Source organism: Prionailurus viverrinus, chromosome B1 (genome assembly GCF_022837055.1).
Source record: "Prionailurus viverrinus isolate Anna chromosome B1, UM_Priviv_1.0, whole genome shotgun sequence".
NCBI lineage: Eukaryota > Metazoa > Chordata > Mammalia > Carnivora > Felidae > Prionailurus > Prionailurus viverrinus.
In genome coordinates, this window is record NC_062564.1 from 195,071,567 (window position 1) to 195,093,333 (window position 21,767).

Below are 21,767 nucleotides of genomic sequence, written 5' to 3' on the forward strand. Positions count from 1 at the left end.
AAAATGGGGAGATGGTGGTCAAAAAGTACAAACTTTCAGTCACAAGCTGAATAAGTTTTGGGGATCTAATGTGCAGCATGGTGTCTGTAGTTAATAATACTCTCTTGCATGCTTGAAAGTCGCTAAGAGAAGAGATGTTACTGCATGTTCTTAGTGCACACGAAAAATGATAATTATGTGTGGTGATGGATGTGTTAACTAACTTATTGACATAATCATTTCACAATACATATATGTATCAAACTTTTACACTGCATACCTTAAACTTACACAATGTTATATGTCAATTATATCTCAGTAAACCTGGAAAAAACATACTTGGTAGAATGTAAAATGGCGCAACAGCTGTGCAAAACGGTAAGTTAATTCCTCAAAAAACTTAACCTAGAATTATCATATGATCCAGCAATTCCACTTCTGGGTATATACGTAAAGGCACTGAAAGCAGAGACTCAGATATTTGCACACCCATTCTCATCATAGCATTATTCATAACAGCAAAAAGGTGAATTAGCGGATGAATGGATAAACACAATTTGGTACCTACATACAATGGAATCTTATTCGACCATTAAAAGGGAATTTTGACCCATTCTACAACATGGAGGAATCTTGAAAACTTTATGTTAAGTGAAATAAGCCGGTCACAAAAGGACAAACATTGCATGATTTTACCTACATGACGTATCTGGAATAGTCAAAATTGTAGACATGGAAGGTCAAATGGTGCTTGCCAGCAGCTGGAGAGTGGGGTGGGGGTTAATATTTAATGAGTTCAAAGTCTCAAAAAGTTCTGGAGATAGATGATGGTGTGATGGTTGTACAGCAGTGTAAGTATCCTTGCTGCCACAGAGCTGTATACTTAAAAATTGTAAGTTTTATGTTATGTATATTTTACCATAACAGAAAAGACACTAAGTGAAAAAAAAAACCCAGATGAGTTGGAATGCAGGGAACATACTAGCATTTTTATTACTGTGCTGTGTTTTATTTATTTATTTATTTATTTATTTATGGGTTTTTTTTTTTTTTTTTTTTTTTTGAGAGAGAGAGAGAAAGAGAGCATGAAGAGGAGAGGGGCAGAGAGAAAGGAGAGAGAGAATCCCAAGCAGGTTCCATGCCATTAGTGCAAAGCGTGACGTGGGGCTTGAGCTCATGAACTGTGAGATCATGACTCGAGCCAAAATCAAGAGTCAGACACTTGACCAACCGAGCCACCCAGGCCCCCTGTGCTGGGTGTTTTAAAACAGCATTTACTTCATCCCTAAACCACTCGTATGCAGTAGGTGATATTATCTCGATTTTACAAACAAGATAATTGAGACTCTGAGGGCCCAAGTCCACACAGCCATAAAAATGGCACAGGCAGGATTTGAACTGAGCTCTTCCTGTCTCCAAACACTCGAGTTTTCCCCCATATCATGGGAGGGAAACTGTCACATCACTTCATGACAAAGGGCTGACTCGATTACTAGTTTGACTTGAGAATGTATTTTGCCTGGAAATCATTAGGGAAAAGATAGGTAACCAGGCGTGGCCAAAACGTGACATATCCTTGGCCCCCAGAGGAAGACATTTTGCAATAGTAGGTTTTATCCTTCCCTAGCTGCCCTAGGAGTGACCCTAGGAGTGAGCAAGACAGGGTAGAGCACTTAGGTGTTCATATACCAGAAGCTTCTGTTATGTTGGTTCCTCATCTCTGTCTTTGGGGCTCCAGTTTTCCTCCTCAGAAGTGCCTCTCCTGTTAGCCATGGAAAACCTTCCCTTCTCCTGTCACTACGCGGCGTGCAGCACCTCACAACTACGCTGTGTTAGGACTGTCTATCTCCTTGCTTTTTCTCCACCGAAATATAAACTCTGTATCGCTAACATTTAGGACCAAGACTGGAGAGGCTCAGTGAAGGCTGAATGAAGAAAGCATGTATTCCTCAACATTTAGTTATATCAACAGCTCATGATTGATAAAGCTTCGACTGCTTTATGTAAAGTGCTATGATAGCATAAGAGTAAAATATTCTGAGAGCTGGCAAAGATTTTGTAGCCTACAGAGCAATGTTAAGTCCGTATCATCTTTCCAAAGGACCCCCTTGTGGTCGATTGAACAGGTAACTGATGTCTCAAGAAGTCAGGTAACTTGTCTATGGCCACAAAACTACTGTCAGACCAGACATTTGAACTCAGGTCTTCAGTTTCATGGATTTTTCTTACAGAGCTGTCTGTTTAACAAACTCCAAAGCTACCATCATGAAATGGGCCACTGCATCTACATTTGCCAAAGTTCTAAAAAAAAAAAAAAAAAAAAAAAAAAAAGAAACACCATACCTTTCTCTGGGTTGGTGGCTTGCTCCAGGATACTAAATCCACAAGAGACTGAGGATCTTTCATGAGAGCTTCAGCGAAAAACTTGCTTTGGTACCAGACAGAAAAAGAGATCCAAGTTCTCAGAGGTTTCCAAATAGTTGTGCTAAAAATAATTTTCTCCTTTAGTCCCAAAAAGCCAGAGGTCCTGGAAGTCATTCATGGGGTGAGGCTCAATCAGGGGCTGGTCAAAATTACGGTTTTGTTTGAGATAGACCTGAAGCTCCTGCTTTCTTTGACTGGTGAGTTTAGAGGTGTCTCCACCTCTGTATGTCGTGGCCTCTTTTGCAGATTTGTTTACTTAAGTTTTTCCCTCTTGTTTTCCACTGAGTGGAAGTTTCAGGAAAAAAATTACTCACTGACTGGAAATTAGTTGTTAACTTAGAGAAGAGAGTCATTTCCTAGTTGAGAATTTTCAAGGTAGAATCTTCAAATTCTGGAAATTGGGTGGTGTCTCGTGGACTAAACAGGGAGAGGTGGTAAATATTCTTGGTCAACGTGGCAGGAAAAGGGCCCCGCATCCTATGTGCTCCGAAATGGAAGAAGGTTATGAGCACTGCACTGATCTTTTCTTTGTTTTCTGCTGAATGGATAAATGATTGGGTATTTTTAGAAGACTGATATGTCTTTGTTACTATAGAGAATTGATCATAACAACTCAAAAAGCAGAATGGTTCTCCAAAGCCTGTGACTGCTCATCTTTGGTGTAATCAGTTTCTTTGTTTCCTTCTGATACATACTTCTTACATCTCCTTAGCAACAGCAATATATAATTCATGACGTCATTTATGGAAATTCAGTGTCGGAAAAATCTTGTTTTTATCCTGCTTTCCCCACCATTCCTCTCAAGCCATTGAGAACGCTAATTGGAAGAAGTATTTTCAAAGTTATCAAAGTGAACACTGATGCTTAAGTTTGACCAAGAAGATGGATGGGATCCCCATCTTGATGATCTTCATTTTACCCTAGCTGTCCACCCTCCCATCTGGAGGAAAATGGTCTTTTGGATTTGTTGGCTGTCCAAAATATGAATGCTATCATAGGGTAGTAAAAACCATGCCTTGGGCACAGAAGTGAGACAGATATTTTCTGCCTAATTAGAGTAAGGTTTTTAAAAATTGGTCAATTTTGCATACAGCACTGTGTAAGTTTAAGGTGTAAGGTGTAAGTTTAAGGTATACTTAAATATTTTAATATGGTTGTTATCAAATTATATAATTATAGTACAATAATATTATCTATATTCATCAAATTGTGCCTTAGAGCTCTAAGGTTTATTAACCGCTCGTTACAAGTTAGTACCCTTAACACCATCAGATTTTATCCCCTTCCTTCCCTGATTACCATCATTTTATCGAGTATGGTCTTAATCAGATGGAGTCCCTGGGTCTGTCTTCTCCTCCTCAAAATAAAATGGCATCCTTCATTATTTCTAAGCTTTCTCACAGTTCTTAATATCCCCTAACAATGTGTTGTGGCTGATGAGATGGAATTTGTAAAAAATGCCACTTCTATACATATGGGTAGAGATACAAGTACAGTTAAGGAGACAGTTACTGAGAGAAGTCACTCAAGTGACTCTTTTAGTGCTGTGCATACAAGGAGGTACTTGACAGTAGCTCGATGAAGGCTTTTTCCTCTTGGGAATTTTTGGCTGGAGAGGTGTTGAGATTATTTGCTTAAAGCATCCATGGTCTTCTGGAAGGAAGGAACCAAGGGCCCAATTCCTCTCCATGATGCAACTTCAGGGAAGTTAGTCACGGGCTACAGGGTTGGCCTGGTCCAAATCCTGTCATCCAGAAAGGACACCCCAAGAAAGGACACGGTGGATTACAGAATGGAATTGACCAGGAGGTAAGTGGGAATCTGGGCCAAAAGGTCTAAAGGATTTCGGGGTGGTGGCTCTGGTACAGTGTATGAATGAGGCTGTGAATTGGTCTGCTTTCAGTCATTCTGTCAGAGCAGATATCACTTGGGGGATAGTGGTTAAACACATAGTGGTGAATTAAAAGGATCATTACACTGAAACTTAGGAAGGGGGTACTATTGGGGTCAGCAACAGTATCTCCCACAAATGGACAAGCATCTACTGGAATGTGCGTGACTAGTGTTCAACAATGTCACAAATTGGTGACAGCTAAGTCAACGGTGGGGGGATGGGGCAGACAATTAAAGGTTTTGTTTTGTACATCTTCCTTGGAAGTAGGTTGGAAGTTGGGATGACCACTTTTGAAGCAAGCAACCCCCTAGAATTCTTAGGTTGCTCACGGAGGGGAGTATTTAGGTCTTGAGTAGTCCATGTGCTAATAAAAGTAAATGGGATCCTAGCAATTCATTGAAATAAAACCGTATGACTGTATTGAAAAACCGCATGACCGTATTGAACTTGAACAGGCAAAGCAGGTCCCTGGGGCTAAATGCTTCCATTAGCTCAGTACCAATATAATGTCACACCATAACACTTTTATGTGTAAGATGGCCTTGACTATCTGACTTGAAGGAATCTCCCCACTTCTGACGCTGAAGTGTTGTAAGAGGCTGAACTAGAATATCAGTCCTTACAAGCTTAATTTCAGGTGTTTCAGCCGTTTGATGTGTTAATTTATTTATATAAAGTAATGACTTCTTAAAGGGCTTTTCTCACTCATTCTATGAAATAGCACAATCTCTGTTAAAGAACTTAGAAGTGGTTTGTTGACTTCCAAAACAGACAGATGTATTTTTGTGTTACTGCCTTCCCTTGGCCAAGTGTTGATACAATTTACTGGCATTTATATTCTCTGTCCTGTGTCATTTGCAACTTCCTTAATTTCTCTTTAATATTTGATGATAAAGTTTCTTGTATTATTGAGGTATCATGCATTTTTCTGTTTTGCAATATTAGATTTTTAAAATTATTTTTCATCTCAGATAACTCCTTATTAACTGTATCTTCTCGGACATCTTTCCAGAGAGAACTAGCCTTTGAAATTTTCTCCTAGAGCATTCAGAGCTCTGATGGGGCTACAGCTTATTAGTGACTATTTCACTCAGATTTTCTGATGCTTATTTTAGAGACAATGGTGAAAGTGATGGGTAAAATAATATGCTGAAGCTTATTTCATTAGCTTAGAGTAAAAAAATCATATTCAGTTTTTTCCTGTCAGTCATTCCAAGGCCAAGGTCTTCCTCTGCCTTGCCTATGCAGAGAAGTTTTTCCTCTCAGCTTGTGCTTTTGTTTTCCTGTATCCTTGACTCACTTTTCAACTGAAATCTGTTCAATCTAGACCAATCCAATCAATATCCACAGAGCATCTAACAATGTGTTGGTTCAGATCTCAAAGAAAGGGTTCAAGTTTGTAGTTTTGCCAATTTCCTCGGTGTATAAACACTCCCACGGTGAGGATGCATATATTTTTCTGAATTAGCATTTTCATATTCTTTGGTTAGATACCCAGTGGTGGACTGATGGGATCATATGGTATTTTTAATTTTTTTAAGAACCTCCATACTGTTTTCCACAGTGGCTTAACCAATTCACATTTTTACCAACAATGAACGAGTGTTCCTTTTTCTCCAAATCCTTGCCAACACTTGTTACTTCCTGTCTTTTTGATGTTAGCCATTCTGACAGGTACAAGGTGGTATCTCATTATGGTTTTGATTTGCATTTCCTTGATGATTAGTGATTTAAAACAACAACAACAACAACAACAAAACAACAAACTTCCCATCATGGCCTATTTCAAGCCACCAACCTGACCTTGACTAAATGCAACGTTGGGAAGATATTTGCAGAACTGGCTATTTTGTTAGGTACTAGAATTATTAAAAAAAAGTTCTAGCTGATATATAATGAGCACTTACAGACTAAGACATTACATCAATACTTCTTTTAATCTTCATGATAACCTCTTGAGGTGAATAATTTCATCCTCCTCCTTTTATAGATGAAGAATGTAGGCAGTCTAATCCACAGTTGGCTCACCCAACCACATTGCGCCATATACCTCCCTGGGTATTGCTAACTTTAGGTCAGGTTTCTGCATCCAAAGAGCTTTCAATCAGGTGGAATGACCATCTGACTCCTCCTCCCCAAAGCACTAGATTCTGTCCAGAATCTAATCTCTTTCTAGTCACAGTGCCTTTCTTATTTCATCTTCTCTGGCTTACAAGTTCCTGATAACCATGTCTTCCCCATGCCTCTTTCTTCACCTGCTCACATTTTTCATCCTTATGCATTGCTTTGTCCAGAAAGTTTCCTTGATGCTCCAGAAAGTTTCCCTGATTCTCCCCATCAGGTACAGCCTCTCCTTCCCGGGAGCTTTCCTGGCACATTATTTAGATCTCTCTTATGCATCTTAGCTCATGGATTCTCAATGAGATCTATTGAATCAGCATACCAGAAGATCAGATCTAAGCATTTATATTTTTCAACTGCTCCATGAGTAATTCTGATGGATAGCCAGGTTTTGGGAATCTTTGCCTGATCTTCTATTGTTCGAATGATGCTCTGTCTGTTAGTCCTTCTAAACCAGGGTGTTTTAATGATACAAATCTGGTCTTCTTATTTCATATTGTTTTTCTATTCATTACCTCATCACATATTTATTTAAAAAATTTTTTTAAAACGTTTATTTTTGAGAGGCAGAAAGAGAGACAGAGCACGAGTGGGGGAGGGGCAGAGAGAGAGGGAGGCACAGAATCCGAAGCAGGCTCCAGGCTCTGAGCTGTCAGCACAGAGCCCAACACAGAGCTCAAACTCACAAACAGTGAGATCATGACCTGAGCTGAGGTCGGACGCTCAACCGACTGAGCCACCCAGGTGCCCCCGATTACCTCATCACATATTTATTGAGCTGTTACTATATGCTAGACATTGAATGCTTGGTCTTGGTATTCAAGGGAGAGTAAACACAGAGCCCTTATAGAGGAAAAGTCTACCAGAAAAGACAGACATTCATCAAATACTCACAGAACTATGTTTAACAGGATGACTTATCATCTTGGAGTTTCAGATGAGGACCCAAAGTAGGGAATAAATGGGCAATCGGTTCCCACACATCCACTTAAGACTTGCCAAAAATAGCTAGACCAGCATCCACTTTCAGTGCACATAAGAGAAAACTAGAAGTTCAAAAATGATTAATGGTTGAAGACAGCCTTCAAGGTAGGGAGATAATAGCTGATAAGGAAGTGCTGAGGAGCTCTCCCCTCCTTTCCGATAAGGGAGGTAAGAGAAGAGTGACACCAACTTTCCAACCAAGTGGCGAGGATCCCAAAGGATCACTGATAATGTGGAAGGTGCCTGCAAGAAAGAAGCTATTTATTCTCCAGTTGGATGTTTAGCTAAACTGTGAAACTGAAAGCTTTGCAGCTTTCGTGGGATCAGAGACATGTGATAAACAAGTTGTGGGGGAGCTTGGCCCACCCCTGGAGCTTGATGTCTTATGTGATCATAGAAACCAGAGAATTCTAGTTCTGTAAAGGCAGAAGGCCATCAGAGAAGAGAGCCAGTAGAGGGGTAGCCATTGGAGAGGCAAAGAGCTTCTCCTTGCCTTCTCAAGAGGCAGATGGTGCTGAGGATGCAGGTGGGGTTGGCCATTAGATGGGACCTTAAGCCAGGATAGAGTCCTCCTAGGGTGAGGAAGCCAGTAAGAAGCCAGAAGCTACATACAGAACCTGAGGCTGGCGCAGGGCAATGCAAAATACCAACCAAGGAGTGATTCATCCATTCAGGGAACTCTATACCATGGAGGTCTTTCAGAAAGCTTCTATCGGCCCTGGGAATATGTTCAACCAGAGAGAGCTGGCATTTGAAGACTTGGGGCACAGCCATGTGCGCCAGGAGAGAACCATGCAAATAGCACGTATTGAGTAAAAATACTTTGTTTTTTTTTTTAAATATGAAATTTATTGTCAAATTGGTTTCTACACAACACCCAGTGCTCATCCCAACAGGTGCCCTCCTCAATACCCATCACCCACCCTCCCCTCCCTCCCACCCCCCATCGACCCTCAGTTTGTTCTCAGTTTTTAAGAGTCTCTTATTGTTTGGCTCCCCCCTTCTCTAACTTTTTTTCCCCTTCCCCTCCCCATGGTCTTCTGTTAAGTTTCTCAGGATCCACATAATAGTGAAAACATATGGTATCTGTCTTTCTCTATATGACTTATTTCACTTAGCATAACACTCTCCAGTTCCATCCATGTTGCTACAAAAGGCCATACTTCATTCTTTCTCATTGCCAAGTAGTATTCTATTGTGAATATAAACCACAATTTCTTTATCCATTCATCAGCTGATGGAAATTTAGGCTCTTTCCATAGTTTGGCTATTGTTGAAAGTGCTGCTATAAACATTGGAGTACAAGTGCCCCTATGCATCAGCACTCCTGTATCCCTCGGGTAAATTCCTAGCAGTGCTATTGCTGGGTCATAGGGTAGGTTTACTTTTAATTTTTTGAGGAACCTCCACACTGTTTTCCAGAACGGCTGCACCAGTTTGCATTCCCACCAACAGTGCAACAGCGTTCCCGTTTCTCCACATCCCTGCCAGAATCTATAGTTTCCTATTTGTTCATTTTAGGCAGACTGGTATGAGGTGATCTCTCAAAATACTTTGATCATGTTTTTCTAATTCTCTTACCCTGTGGTCTGACTCTAGGCATGTGTGAAGCAGAAGTAGGGGTAGGAGATGGAGGAAAAGCGGAAAACCGGTAGTATATCCTGAACTGAAGGCACAGAAAGGGAACAAACTGTGTTTTGGATGTGAGATGAAAGTTATTCTTTAGATTGGTATTTTTAATATCTGAAAATGAGTCACAATTAAATAATCAAACTGGGTCATGTAACTGAAAGTGACCGGAAAGTTAATGAATTTGCCTGCAGTGACATGAAAGGACGGGGAAGAAAGATCCAAACACATTTGATTGGAAGAAGTGATGGGAGAAGTATGAAGTTGTTTTGGAATTATATCATATTAAGGACAGATGAGGTAATTTGATAAGTTCAGTAAACTCTGGAAACCATTCTGAAGGAAAGGTGAAGGGTGTTACAGGTGTGTTTAGCAGGAGACATAGCCGAGAGTATGGATCAGGGAGGGCATCTGACCTGGAATATGAAACAGGAGCAGACAATAGCCAGGAAGAGGGGTGAGAAAACACTTCCATGTGCAGGGATTGCCATGTGCAAAGGTCCTGGTGTAGAAGAAGGCCATTGAGAAAGAACAAAGGAGAGCATGAGCCTGGAAGGGGGATGGCTCTGCTGCCCATGGAAGGTTCTGGCCTTTGTCCTGGGGAGTGGTAGGAACCCTTGAAGGACTATGGGCAAGGTTTTGTGGGTCAGGCTGTCAACTTTCTATTGGCACTTTCTGGGCTTTTCAAGGTGAGTTCAACAAGCCATAAAGACTCAGTGTAGTTTCTTTCTTTCTTTTCTTTTTTTAAAGCTTATTTATTTATTTATTTATTGAGACAGAGGAAGAGAGAGAGAATCCCAAGCAGGCTCCACATTGTCAGCGCAGAGCCTGATGCAGGGCTTGAACTCACAAACTGTAAGATCATGGTCTGAGCCGAAATCAAGTCAGATGCTCAACCAACTGAGCCACCCAGCTGCCAGTTCAGTGTGATTTATGAACTCAGTCTGCTTTCACTGTAGGGAAAGAAGTGTGCTCTTGTGAGAAAAGTAGTTTGCATGTTTAAAAATAAGGCAGTTCACTCACTCATTGAACGAACAAATGTTATTGACTCCTTCTGTGTGCCAGGTGCTGTCCCTGGCCCCGGGGGGATAGGAGTTGAAAGAGGAAGACAGGATCCTGATGTGCACGGAGCTCACATTCCAGCAAGAATTTCATGCCATCAGGGAAGGAAGAACCTCCAGAGGGCAACAGCCTGATTTTCCCATTTTATAGACCAGAAAACAGATGCAGGGAGAAGTGACTTGCCCAAAGGTCACAATAACACACGATGTTAGAACTTGCATTCCTGTATCACTTCCAGGAGTCACTCCTCACACAGCATGGCCTGTCATCAAGCCCTCATTCCTGACTTCACATGGAGGAGACACTGCAAAATTCTTTATATATATAAATATCCGTCATTGTGGATAAATTGAGAATTAACAAACAGTACTTTCCCAGGCCATAATACTTGATCCCCGCCTTATGTTCAAAATATCACTTCTTGTATTGTAAATCATAAGAAAATGTTTAAAAATTGCAGAAAATCTCATATACAGTGAGGTCCCCTGCACCCAGCATCCCGCAGCAAGTTACGCAAGGGGAATAATATTGTGTCCCCGGTGCCCCCGTTCACTTAAGGTCCCTTCCCCGTCTCCCCCATTCCCTGCATTTTGTGTGTTGTGAAGCAAACTCCACCCATCATATCATTTATTCCATAACTAGTTCAGAAAACCTAGCAATTTTTATCATCTTGGATAATAAGTGACAGAGCGATTGACACCCTGCAGCTCCATCATCCCTTGAGGCCTCTTTAAGCAAAAAACGAGCATACTTTAGATAAGTCAAAAATGTCTGGAAAGCACTTTACTCACAGACTGCCATATTGTGCCCTGAAGTTCTGAAATGTAATTTTATGGGGCTGTCAAGCTTCTTCGGCGAAGTTTTCAAAGTGCACGGGAAGCTCTCCCATGACTTGTTACAAAAATTCCAAGAAGAGGCGGGTTCATGGAAGGCCTGACCCTATGATGGTTGGGGGGGGAACCCTGGGACGGAAGACCACACACAGCACGTCCAGCATGAGTGGTGCTGGTGCTGGGTGCTCCAGTGTTCGGCTGTCACTAACACAACCTGTCAAACCGTCCTGAGATTGTTGAAGAGACACTAGAGAGCCGGTGCTGTTTTTAAAAGGTAATCTAAGAATGTCGGAATGTGAAGGCCAACGGGGTGATGAGTTGCTTTGGAGACTTAAGAGTCAACCGACCGGCGTAGAATGGGGTGCGTCTGCCCTGGAGCAGGTCTCTGCAAGGCTGGGCACAGCGGCTCCCATGCCCACCGTGGGGCAGTCGAACCAGAGGGGCCAGGGGGGAACTTGGGCATGGCCTCCAGGTGGACAGCCCATCTCAGTGTGTTTGCTTCACTACCTCTATGCCTCTGGGCTAGGCGGACTTCAATTTGCACACTTTCTTGAGACCTATCAGGCATGTGAGAGACGCTGTATCTTTGTGTGTGTGTATGTGTGTGTGTGTTCTTTTTAAAAACAACATTGAGATATGGTCCACGTATGACATTATATTAGTTTCAGGTGCACAGTGTAGTGATTCAGTAGATGTACATATTGTGAAGTGGTCACACAGTCTAGTTGGCATCCCTTACCACCCTTAGTTACAAATGATTTTTTTCACGTGCTGAGAACTTTTAAGATTTATTCTCTTCGCAACTTTTAGGTCTGCGAGGCAGTGTGCACTCTAGTCACCATGCTGTACATGACACCCCTGGGACTTATTTATTTTATAACCGAAAGTTTGCACCCCTTGGCCTCCTACACCCATGCCACCCACCCAACCCTATTCCCAGCCTGGGAAACCACCAATCTGATGTCTATAGTAGGAGGTTTTTTTTTTTTTTTTAATATTTATTTAATTTTGGAAGAGCACAAGTGAGGGAGGGGCAGTGAGAGGGGACAGAAGATCCAAAGCGGGCTCTGTGTGGATAGGCTGACAGCACAGAGCCTGATGTAGGGCTCGAACTCACCAACAGCAAGATCATGACCTGAGCCGAAGTCCAGCTCCACCAACTGAGCCACCGGGTGCCCAGGTTTTGTTTTTGTTTTTAGATTCCACATGTAAGTGAGATCATACGGCACTTGTCTCTCTCCATCTGACTTATTTCACTTGACATCATGCCCATCCATGTTGTGGCAAAGGGCAGGATTTCCTTTTTTTTTATGGCTGAATAATTTTCCATTGTATATACATACCACATTTTCTCTATCCATTCGTCCATCAATGGACACTTAAGGTTGTTTCTGAGATGCCGCATCTTTGAATGATGAAAAATAAAAAAATAGTTACCATTCATCAAGCGTTTATCGGGGTGAGGCACTGTCCTAAGCACTTTACATGTACTTCTTGTTTATTCTTTACCACGAGCCAGTGAGGTGGCTGCTTGGACTTCCTCATGGTGGGCAAGGGGACGGAGGTTAGGGGAAGATTGTCTTTGCAGCCGTGGCGATGGCCATGGCTCACTAGCGTTGCTGGTAAGGGGCAGAGCTGGACTCCAAAACCCTCCTGTTCCCCACACCGACAGCCTCCAGTCAGGCAATGCCTGAAGCCTCCCATTTTTTTCTACTAGAAAGCTTTCCTGCCCCTCTGCCTTTCTTTGAATCTCTGCCAAAAAGCAAGTGATGGTGGCCGACTCCCTTGCTATAGCAAGTTCAGAGTACATAGTCTTTCCTTGCTCTCATCTGGTTAATCTTCACTTATTTCCACAATGTGGATGCCCATCATCTTCCGCTGTATTTCTCAATTTGTCTGGAGTTCTGGAAGGGAAGAGGGACCCCAGTAAATGTAAAAAGCCAATGCCTCCTTTTAACGGGTTTGCAATCTCCAAGGGGAATTCAGGCTTCTGTACATGAGTTATGATTGATACAGACTCAGGTATAAGAATACACACCTTATAATGTGCTCATATGGGGCAAGAGCCCTGTCTTACTCATCTTTGTGCTACCCCCACGCAGCCAAGGGCTAGAATGTAGAGGTGCAGCATATACTGATGGGTTAATGACTAATGCCAATTAGATGTCAGAGTATTCAATGCTGATTGGCTTCTGGAGGTAACCACTGACCAGTATGTTTCAACAGCCATGTGAGGAGCTCTCCTGTTCCCTGTCTCTCCCCCGACCTCTTGCAACAGTCTCTGACCTGCTCTCTCTGGCCTTACAGTTTTGTGCCTTCACGTCCAAGCTCTTGCGTGCTCCAAAAGTGAACCCAAACAATGGACATTTGTTAATATTGCTGGCATTAGCCCCATTGCTCTGACTCTTGCAGCTTGGGCTGTGTTCTTTGATGAACTATCTGTCCTCTGTTCTCTGTGTCCACTTTGTTTGCACCTGAAAAGCATCCAAAGGCCCATGTTGGTTGCAGGGAGGCCAGAGGCAACATGGCCATTTACTGATGAAGCCTCTCTATCCTGAGGCCGTTGAGAGTCTCTGTGTGACATTATCTAGGCAGAAAAAGAGTGATGATGGTGGTGATAATAATACAATAGCTCACATTTATTGAAAACCCCTAAACTCGCTTCTTTTGGGGCATCTCAGTTGTATTCCAATTCCCGGGTGTTACTAAATGTCTACCCAGATAAGGAAGACCCTTGTTCTCTGCTTTTCTTCTTGCTGAAAACATTTGGGGCATTCTTGGAGGAGACCTGTGGACATGAGCCAGTCTCAGAGTCCAGAGTGACAATAGACCCAACAGAGACAAAGATTTAGCAGCAGGTGGTAACACTTGCACATACAGACCCTGCCAGCCAAAACAACATTCTCACTGACTCCATCCCAGTGGATGGAAATCCAATGGTGACTCATAGTGTGCTTGGGAAGAAAGCTGAGGAGAGTGGTTTTGGCAAAGAAAAGACAAAATAAATGGAATGTTACCACAGTCTAAATTAGCAGGACTCTCCCCATTTTCTCTCTTCCCACTGACATTTCTTTGTGGCAGCAGGCAGAGTAAGACCACTGGCTTTGAAAGTTAAAGTCTTCTTTGCCCCACCATGCGCCCTTGGGCAATTTGCATCGCCTGTCTAAACCTTACTTTTCTCTTCCATAAATTAAAAATCGAAAACTGCTCAAACCAGGGATGCTTGTTAAGATTAATGAAGTAATGCATCTCATTGACAAGCATTTGTGCTACGCAAGAAATGTTGGTTTCTGTTGATGAAAGGAGAAGCAATTTTAAGTCAGAGAACTTCCTTCTTTTTTTAAATTTTTTAAAAAAATATTTTAAAAATATTCTTTTAAAATATTTAGAATTTACCTTCTTGCTGGTGCTGGGAAATGCATTTCTTTGGTGGTACCCCTTCTGGGCTCTAGATCTGGGAATAACCTCATGTATGTGGTTGGAAAAACTGCCCAAGGAAATAACTTCTAAGCAATTTCTTAAGACTTGAAAGCTGATGTCAGGTATCTGGAAAAATAGTTGTGAGCTGGGGTAGAGTAAGCTTTCCAAGCAGAGCTAATAGCTTGAGGAAAAGCCTGGCACTGGGACAGCACAGGATACCTTGGAGAAACTAGGAGAAAGTTGGCGGGGAGCAGAAAAGTGTGAAAAGACACCGGTGAGAAATACAGGCAGAGAGGGAGCTGAGGCTGATCACAGGAATGGAAAGGCCATTGTGGATCTAGTGAAGAGTAGGATTGGGAGTGACGGGACCATACATACAGTTTACAAAGGTCTCTTAGGGGCGCCTGGGTGCCTAAGTCAGTTAAGCGTCAGACTTCGGCTCAGGTCATGATCTCATAGTTCATCAGTTCAAGCCCTGTGATGGGTTCTGCGCTGCCAGCATGGAGCCTGCTTGGGATTATCTGTCTCCCTCTCTCTGCCCCTCCCTCTCTATACTACCCTCTCCCCTCCCTCAAAAATAAACATTTAAAGAAGAAAAGGTCTCTTGGACTGCCATGTCAAGAAGGATTGAGGAAGGCAAGAATGAAGGGCTATGGTAGACAGCACCCCTGAGCAAGGAAAGGTAAGAAAACCATCCAACCATAGATCATGTTTGTAATAGAACCGGTGACAGGCTTGGTTTGTTCATTTTTTGTTTGGCCGTGTGGGTGTGTGTTTGCATGTGTGTGTGATTTCTTTCTAATAGGTTTTCCTATTCATAATTTGCAAAGTTTTCATCAAAATACATGTATTCTATTTAACCTCAGAATTTATTTTCTATGCTCTGGATGCTGAGTGTAACTGTCATACAGAATTACCCATATTTTATTTTACATATGTGCTCATTAAAGAAAACTTGTAGGGGCTCCTGGGTGGCTCAGTCGGTTAAGCGTCTGAGTTTGGCTCAGGTCACGGTCTCACAGTGAGTTCGGGCCCTACATCGGGCTCTGTGCTGACAGCTCAGAGCTTGGAGCCTGCTTCGGATTCTGTGTCTCCCTCTCTCTCTCTCTCTCTACCCCCTCCCTCATTTGCACTCTGTCTCTTTCTCTCTCAAAAATAAATAAATAAATAAATAAATAAATAAATAAATAAATAAAATAAAAACTTAAAAACTTAAAAAAAACTTGTAGAAGAGGAAAAGGTGGAAAAATAAAAGTAACAAAACTACAGTTCTGTTTTTCAAATAACCACTGTTACCATTTTAGTTTATTCTTCCATTATTTTTTGTTCTGTGTGTGTGTGCGTGCATGTGCATAGACCTTTTGTGCAGAGATGTGTAATATTATCTGTCACTGTTGCTGCTTGCTTTTTCTTTCTTTCTTTGTAATTGAAATATATCTGGCACCCAACATTGTGCAAATTTGAGGTGTAAAACACGTTGATTTGATATATGTTTGTATTATAATATGATTGTCATTGTAGCCATAGTTAGCTTTTTATATATATATATACATATATATATACATATAAGTGATAACATATAGTATTTGTTTTTCTCTGCCTGACTTATCTCACTTACTATAATGTTGTCACAAATGACAGGATTTCCTTCTTTCTCATGGCTGAATAATATTCTATGATATATACCACATCTTTATCCATTCAACTGGTAATGGGCACTTAGGCAGTTTCCATATCATGGTTATGGTGAATAATATAGCAATAAATAGTGTAGTGCAGATATCTCTTCTACATCCTGTTTTCTTTTCCTTTGGGTATATACCCAGAAGTGGGCTTGCTAGATCACCAGCTTACTTTTTCTTTAACCTAATATTATATAATAAGCATTTCTCCTCTGTTATTCTTTGGAACCATTAATGGCCAAACAATATTCATCAAGTAGTTGTACCATAATTTATTTAATCTCTTTCCCCTTGTGATTGGACAATTAAGCTATTTCCATTTTTTCCTGTTAGAAATGAGATTACATTGAAAACTTTTGTGCATAAGCCTTTACCCCTATTTAGGATTATTTCCTTGGGATAGATTCCCAGAAATGGAATTACTGGGTCAAAAGATTTGGATGTTTTATGTCTCTCTTGGTACATGCTGCCAAACTGCTTTCCAAAAGGTTGTGTGAATTTACACTACCCTATTCCTGTATGAAAACAAAATCTAGGGGAATGTGAACTCCCCAACAGTTAGGCATCCTCAGTCCCTGGAACACAGACAGGGTCACAGAATCTTTGATTTGGAAGTAACTTTTAAAGGCCAGCAAAGCTGACCTCTACTGATGCTTGATCATAGCAGTATGTTTTGTGGAGAAGACATTGAACCTTGTTCCTCAGTCGTATTGACAATTGTACCATCTCTGGGCTGGGTGGTCCCAAATTCCCTACACAACTCCTGCCAGGGGTTAAGCCCTGGTCATTTGTAATTTCACAGAACTAGAGCCATGCTGGGTGCATAGTGGGTGCTCAGCCGACCTTGGCAGATGGGATATAGGTGATGAGACACAATGCCTGGGTTGAAGTCATCTTGTTGTCCCCCTGAAAAGACAGCTCTATCAGGACACCAGAGTTGCCCCTGGTCTGGCCAGGTCTCGAGGGCTTCAGAGACTACTTTAGTTCTAGGGGTCAAGGAAGGCCACACTAAGGACGGGACATTTAAAGAGATTCCTGAGGATGACTTAGCTTGGTGAAGACAGGAGTGGAGTCCTCCAGGAAGGGAGAAAAGCCTACGTGAAGGTTCTGAGGCAGGAGAGGGCGTTGGTAATTCTAGCAATGAAAGGAGAGTGGGTTGGGGCTTAAAAAGGGCAAAGTGGCCTATAACAGAGGCAGTCAGAGAAATAGATGAGATCAAATGACTTCAGGGCTTGAAGAGTTTAGATTGTATCATAGGAGTCACCGAGTGGGGGAAACTGTCATCTTTGTTATTCTTATAATGATTCTCTGGCTGTGGTGTGGACAGTGGATGAGAGAGGGCTAGGGAGGGGAGATGAATGACCAACTGGGAGACTGATGCAGCCAGTTGGGCACCGTGGGGGCAGGGGATACAGAGAGGAAGGGAGAGATTTTAAACGTACTTTTGTTTAAGTCTTGATGGATCAGACATCTTGTCCTGTGGGAGCCCCTCTGACCTTGTAACACTAGCTAGCTCTGGAGCACCCTCTCTCTGGCCTATAGCCCCCCAGCCTGTTATCACACTGGTGATGGTTTTCACTTTATCTTGTCTGCTTTCTCTGGATGGCGAGTTACCTATTGTTCATTGTTGTGTCCACTGTTGCACTCCTACCACTTAGAACGGTACCTACCACATGGCAGGTACTTGATAAATTATTTGAAAATGTGTTGAATTGGTCACTTCCCTGTGTGCCAGGCACCGCACAGAGTCACTGTGCACTGTTTTGTGTGCTACACTCAGCAACCCCAAATGAAGTGGTTAATATTTCATCCCCATTTTATAGAAGAGGAAACAAAGGCATGAAGGGCCGGTTGCCTTTATCACACTCACGTAACTATGATGCGTTAAAGCCTGGCTTGAATCCACGTTTTTTGGTGCCAAAGACCATGTGCAAGATCACCCAGCGGCCTTCCTGCCCACACCATCCACCAGGCTTACACATTAGGGAAGCGGGGCTCTTGCTCGGATCATCACCAAGTAAGAAATGCTGGCCCAATGCAGCAGGCAGAAAGCAGGTGTACATGGAACTCAACCCGACTTAGACAGTGTAGACATACAACGGAATATTGTTGAGCTACGAAAAAGGAATGAAGTATGGATACATGTCACAACATGGAAGAACCTTGACAACATTATTCTAAGTGAGGGAAGACAGACACAAAAAGCCACGTTTTGGGGCGCCTGGGTGGCGCAGTCGGTTAAGCGTCCGACTTCAGCCAGGTCACGATCTCGCGGTCCGTGAGTTCGAGCCCCGCATCGGGCTCTGGGCTGATGGCTCAGAGCCTGGAGCCTGTTTCCGATTCTGTGTCTCCCTCTCTCTCTGCCCCTCCCCCGTTCATGCTCTGTCTCTCTCTGTCCCAAAAATAAATAAACGTTGAAAAAAAAATTTAAAAAAAAAAGCCACGTTTTATATGTGTCCCTTTGTATGAAATATCTAGAATAGGTAAGTCTGTAGTGACAGGAACGGATTGGTAGTTGCCAAGGGTTGGAGGTGGGGGCGTAAGAAATGGAAAGTGACTGCTTAACGGTTACAGGGGCTTTCTTTTGGCAAGAAGAAAACGTTTTGGAGCTTGCTAGAGCTGGTGGCTGTGCTAGTGTAATGCGCTGAATGCCACGAATTGTTTACTTTAAGATGGTGAATTTTATACCATGTTAAGTTTCACCTCCATAAAAAATAATGCATAGAAATGCAATGTACTAGCTCCAGGCTAGTGGTTAACTGAAGAGTAAGGAAAGGGTCAGAATGGAGCCTTAGCTAAACCTACAACTTTTTATTTTCTGTAAAGATAAATAAATTTTTTATTTCCTTATAAAAGATCAGAAATGTGAAACCCTAGCATTATTTGTGTTAATGGTGGAGTGCTTCCATATAGAGAAGGGGAGCTAAGGCAAATCAGAGTGCCGTAGCTCAGCATGAAGGCGGAGCTGGCCAAGTTTCAGCCTAATTCTCCATCCACTAAAGCCTCTGACTTTAACATAAAGGGAGAGACTTCAAGGTCATTAGATTCAGATGCTGTGTGTGTGGCCACAGTTCCCATCTTAAAATGAATGCAATGTCAATGTGAGATCTGACAAACTACAAGTATCAGCTTCCCATAATTAGTCTCTCTTCCCTCAGATGGAGAAGTTGTCTGAGACACAAGAGCACACTGGGTGGAGGGCTGAAGCTTCCCAGTGGAGGCTCCATCAAATGTCATGGGAAGAGTGGGTGCATCAACAGAGTAGCTGCACAGGCTTGCAGGGCGATGGAGTCCAAGCATTAATACTTACTGAGAGGCCCCAGGACTCCGCCTGGGCTGCACCACTGTGCACATGTCCATGTGTCTAACTTCTAGAATCACCACTTGGATGGGTTGTGTTTGCCTCCATTTTGTAGCTGAGAAAATGGAGGCTCAGGTGAGGAACCTGCCCAAGGTCACAGAGGGAACGAGACAGCTGGGATTCCAGCCCTGTCTGTGCCAGAGCCTGTGTTCATTGCAATGCCTCCCACCCAAGAACAGAGCCTGTCCATAGAAGTTGCTGGATAAGCACTTGTTTAATAAATAAACAAATGGTAGCAAAACAAAATAGTTTTTAATGGCCAAACGGTTTGGCAAAGATACACAGAATTCAAACCAGCTCGGGGGTAGGCATGTTCATAGGCTGTACAAATACAAAGTGGTACAACCTTTTAGGGCTGCAAAATTCATATTGACAAATACATATGAAGAGTCTGAAAATTATGTCACCCTTTGTCTCAACACTTTTATGGTTTAATTTGAAGAAAACTTTTAAGAATGTAGGCAAAGCTATATGTATAATGATGGTCTTTTTTGGTTATAAATTATTTCTTCTACAGTTATAGATTAGCTAAGTCAATGGGACATCAACAAAAGGACTATTTTGCAGCCACTAAAATTTATGTTCTACAGGAACATTTAATGACAAAGGCAAATATTTATTATATGTTAATTAAGGGGAAAAATGTGGGTTTATTGCTTTGTGGAGGGGTTATGAGTGATTTCTAGTTTCAACTTTCATTTCTGTTGTGGTTCCCACATTTCCATGAGAGCCAATAAGCATATCCCTTCTGGTTTTAAAAAGTGAAAAAATGAATGCTACATCAAAACAAAACAAACTGAGTCTACCCACCCAATGGACAGGATCATGTACAGATAGAAGAAATGTCTTTTCTCTCATAGAAATAAAACATTGATAATGTAAGAGATTATTTGTGGATATTTATCTCAGTGTGTTTTCTTTTCCTCCTCTATTTTGCCTCTCCCTCCCTCCCTCCTTCCTTCTTTCCTTTTCTTTCCTTTTGTTTCCTTTCTTTTCCTTCCCTTCCCTTCCCTTCCCTTTCCCTTCCTTCTTCAATGTACAGTTTTAGTTCCTTCTCTTCCTGGTGCTAGATTTAAACATTTGATTAAAGTCCCAAATTCTCTTCTTCTACACTTTCTCATTGAGGAATTTGAGAGCAAAGCATCTTGGATTTTAGACATCTGGGAATGGCCGAGATTTTGGATTGGTTTTGTGAGAAGATGTATTTGTTCAGTTGAGCAAGTGTGAAGCAAAAGCTTTCAGCGTGTCTATTAATCTTAGTGGTCTGAGTGATGTAAGGGTACGCTCACTCATGTTTTATGATGTTTGGTTTCATAAAAATATGTTGGTTTCAAGGCATTGGCCCCTGTTCTCTGTTGACTGGGAACAAATTTGGAGTATGGAAGGCATCTTGAATTTTTTCCCAAACCTAGTTTGTTTTTTAATCATCAACTGGAACTCTGTGATGGTTATGACTAACACATTTGTGAGTTCATGAAAACATTTATTTTAATAGAAAAAATCCCAATAGAACAGAACTAGAATGAGAGTGCCCTACACGGGGTTTTGCCAAAAGGCTCCTGCTGGATGGTTTTAGGGATAGATTCAGATGGCTGTTGATGCTTACCAAGCTGGGAAGAAATGGGTGCACCTCCATTTAGGTCACAGAATGTAAAAGGTAACAAAAGGAGTTTCTGGTTGAGTTGGGGAAATGAAGCCTGAATTATAGTAGCTGTGACATGGGATGAATTCTCTTTGTATTACACCAGAGTTGAAGTTGATAATTTGCCCAATGGCATAAAATTAGTGCCCTCAAGAGACAAGTTAGAGCATTCTATCAAGCTTCAGAACTTTGAGATGGCACTGGGCAATGCTTATGTTGTAATGTTCAGTGAAAAAGTCCCAACTTAGAAAAGTATGTATAGGATTTTGTAAAGAGAAAAATATAAATAAAGAAAAACCAGTCTACATTAAAAAAAACAGAAAAATATCACAAAATGTTTCCTGCTTTTTCACAATCATGGACTATGTTGGTTGTTCTCCACCCTTCTCTGTTTTCTGAAATTCTTAATGATCATGCACTATTTTTATGATAAAAGACTCATTCATCCAACATGCAGGTGCCAATCACCAAGGTTAGAGATTCAAATATTATTTAGCCAATTATCTGCCACAAAAAAGCTTATAGCACTCTGAGGAAGAGAGAGAACTAGATAAGAGGTGAACCATTGCCATGAAGGAGGTATATTTGAGGCCAAAGTGTGAATCAAAAAAGTAATGGTATTATATTTACACGCAGGATCAAAATTTAAAAATGATTAAGTGCGTATGACCATAATGTCAGGGTCCTGTCTGCATGAACGAACATGATCTCTCTCTGTCTAGGTCGTTCCGTCTAG

The 21,767-nt window shown here is 41.8% G+C and overlaps 1 protein-coding gene across 6 annotated transcripts in view; it reads right to left on the minus strand.

Annotated features, from left to right (window-relative positions):
- Positions 1-21,767, minus strand: part of C1QTNF7 (C1q and TNF related 7) — a 107,456-nt gene that overhangs the window by 12,738 nt on the left and 72,951 nt on the right. The window contains exon 1 of one of the 6 annotated variants that reach the window (XM_047856365.1): positions 2,323-2,643. The exons of the other annotated variants lie outside the window; for them this stretch is intronic. The gene's annotated coding sequence lies outside the window, so the exon portion shown is untranslated. Of the gene's footprint in view, positions 1-2,322; positions 2,644-21,767 lie in introns of those variants that run through there. 6 annotated transcript variants of the gene reach the window in all.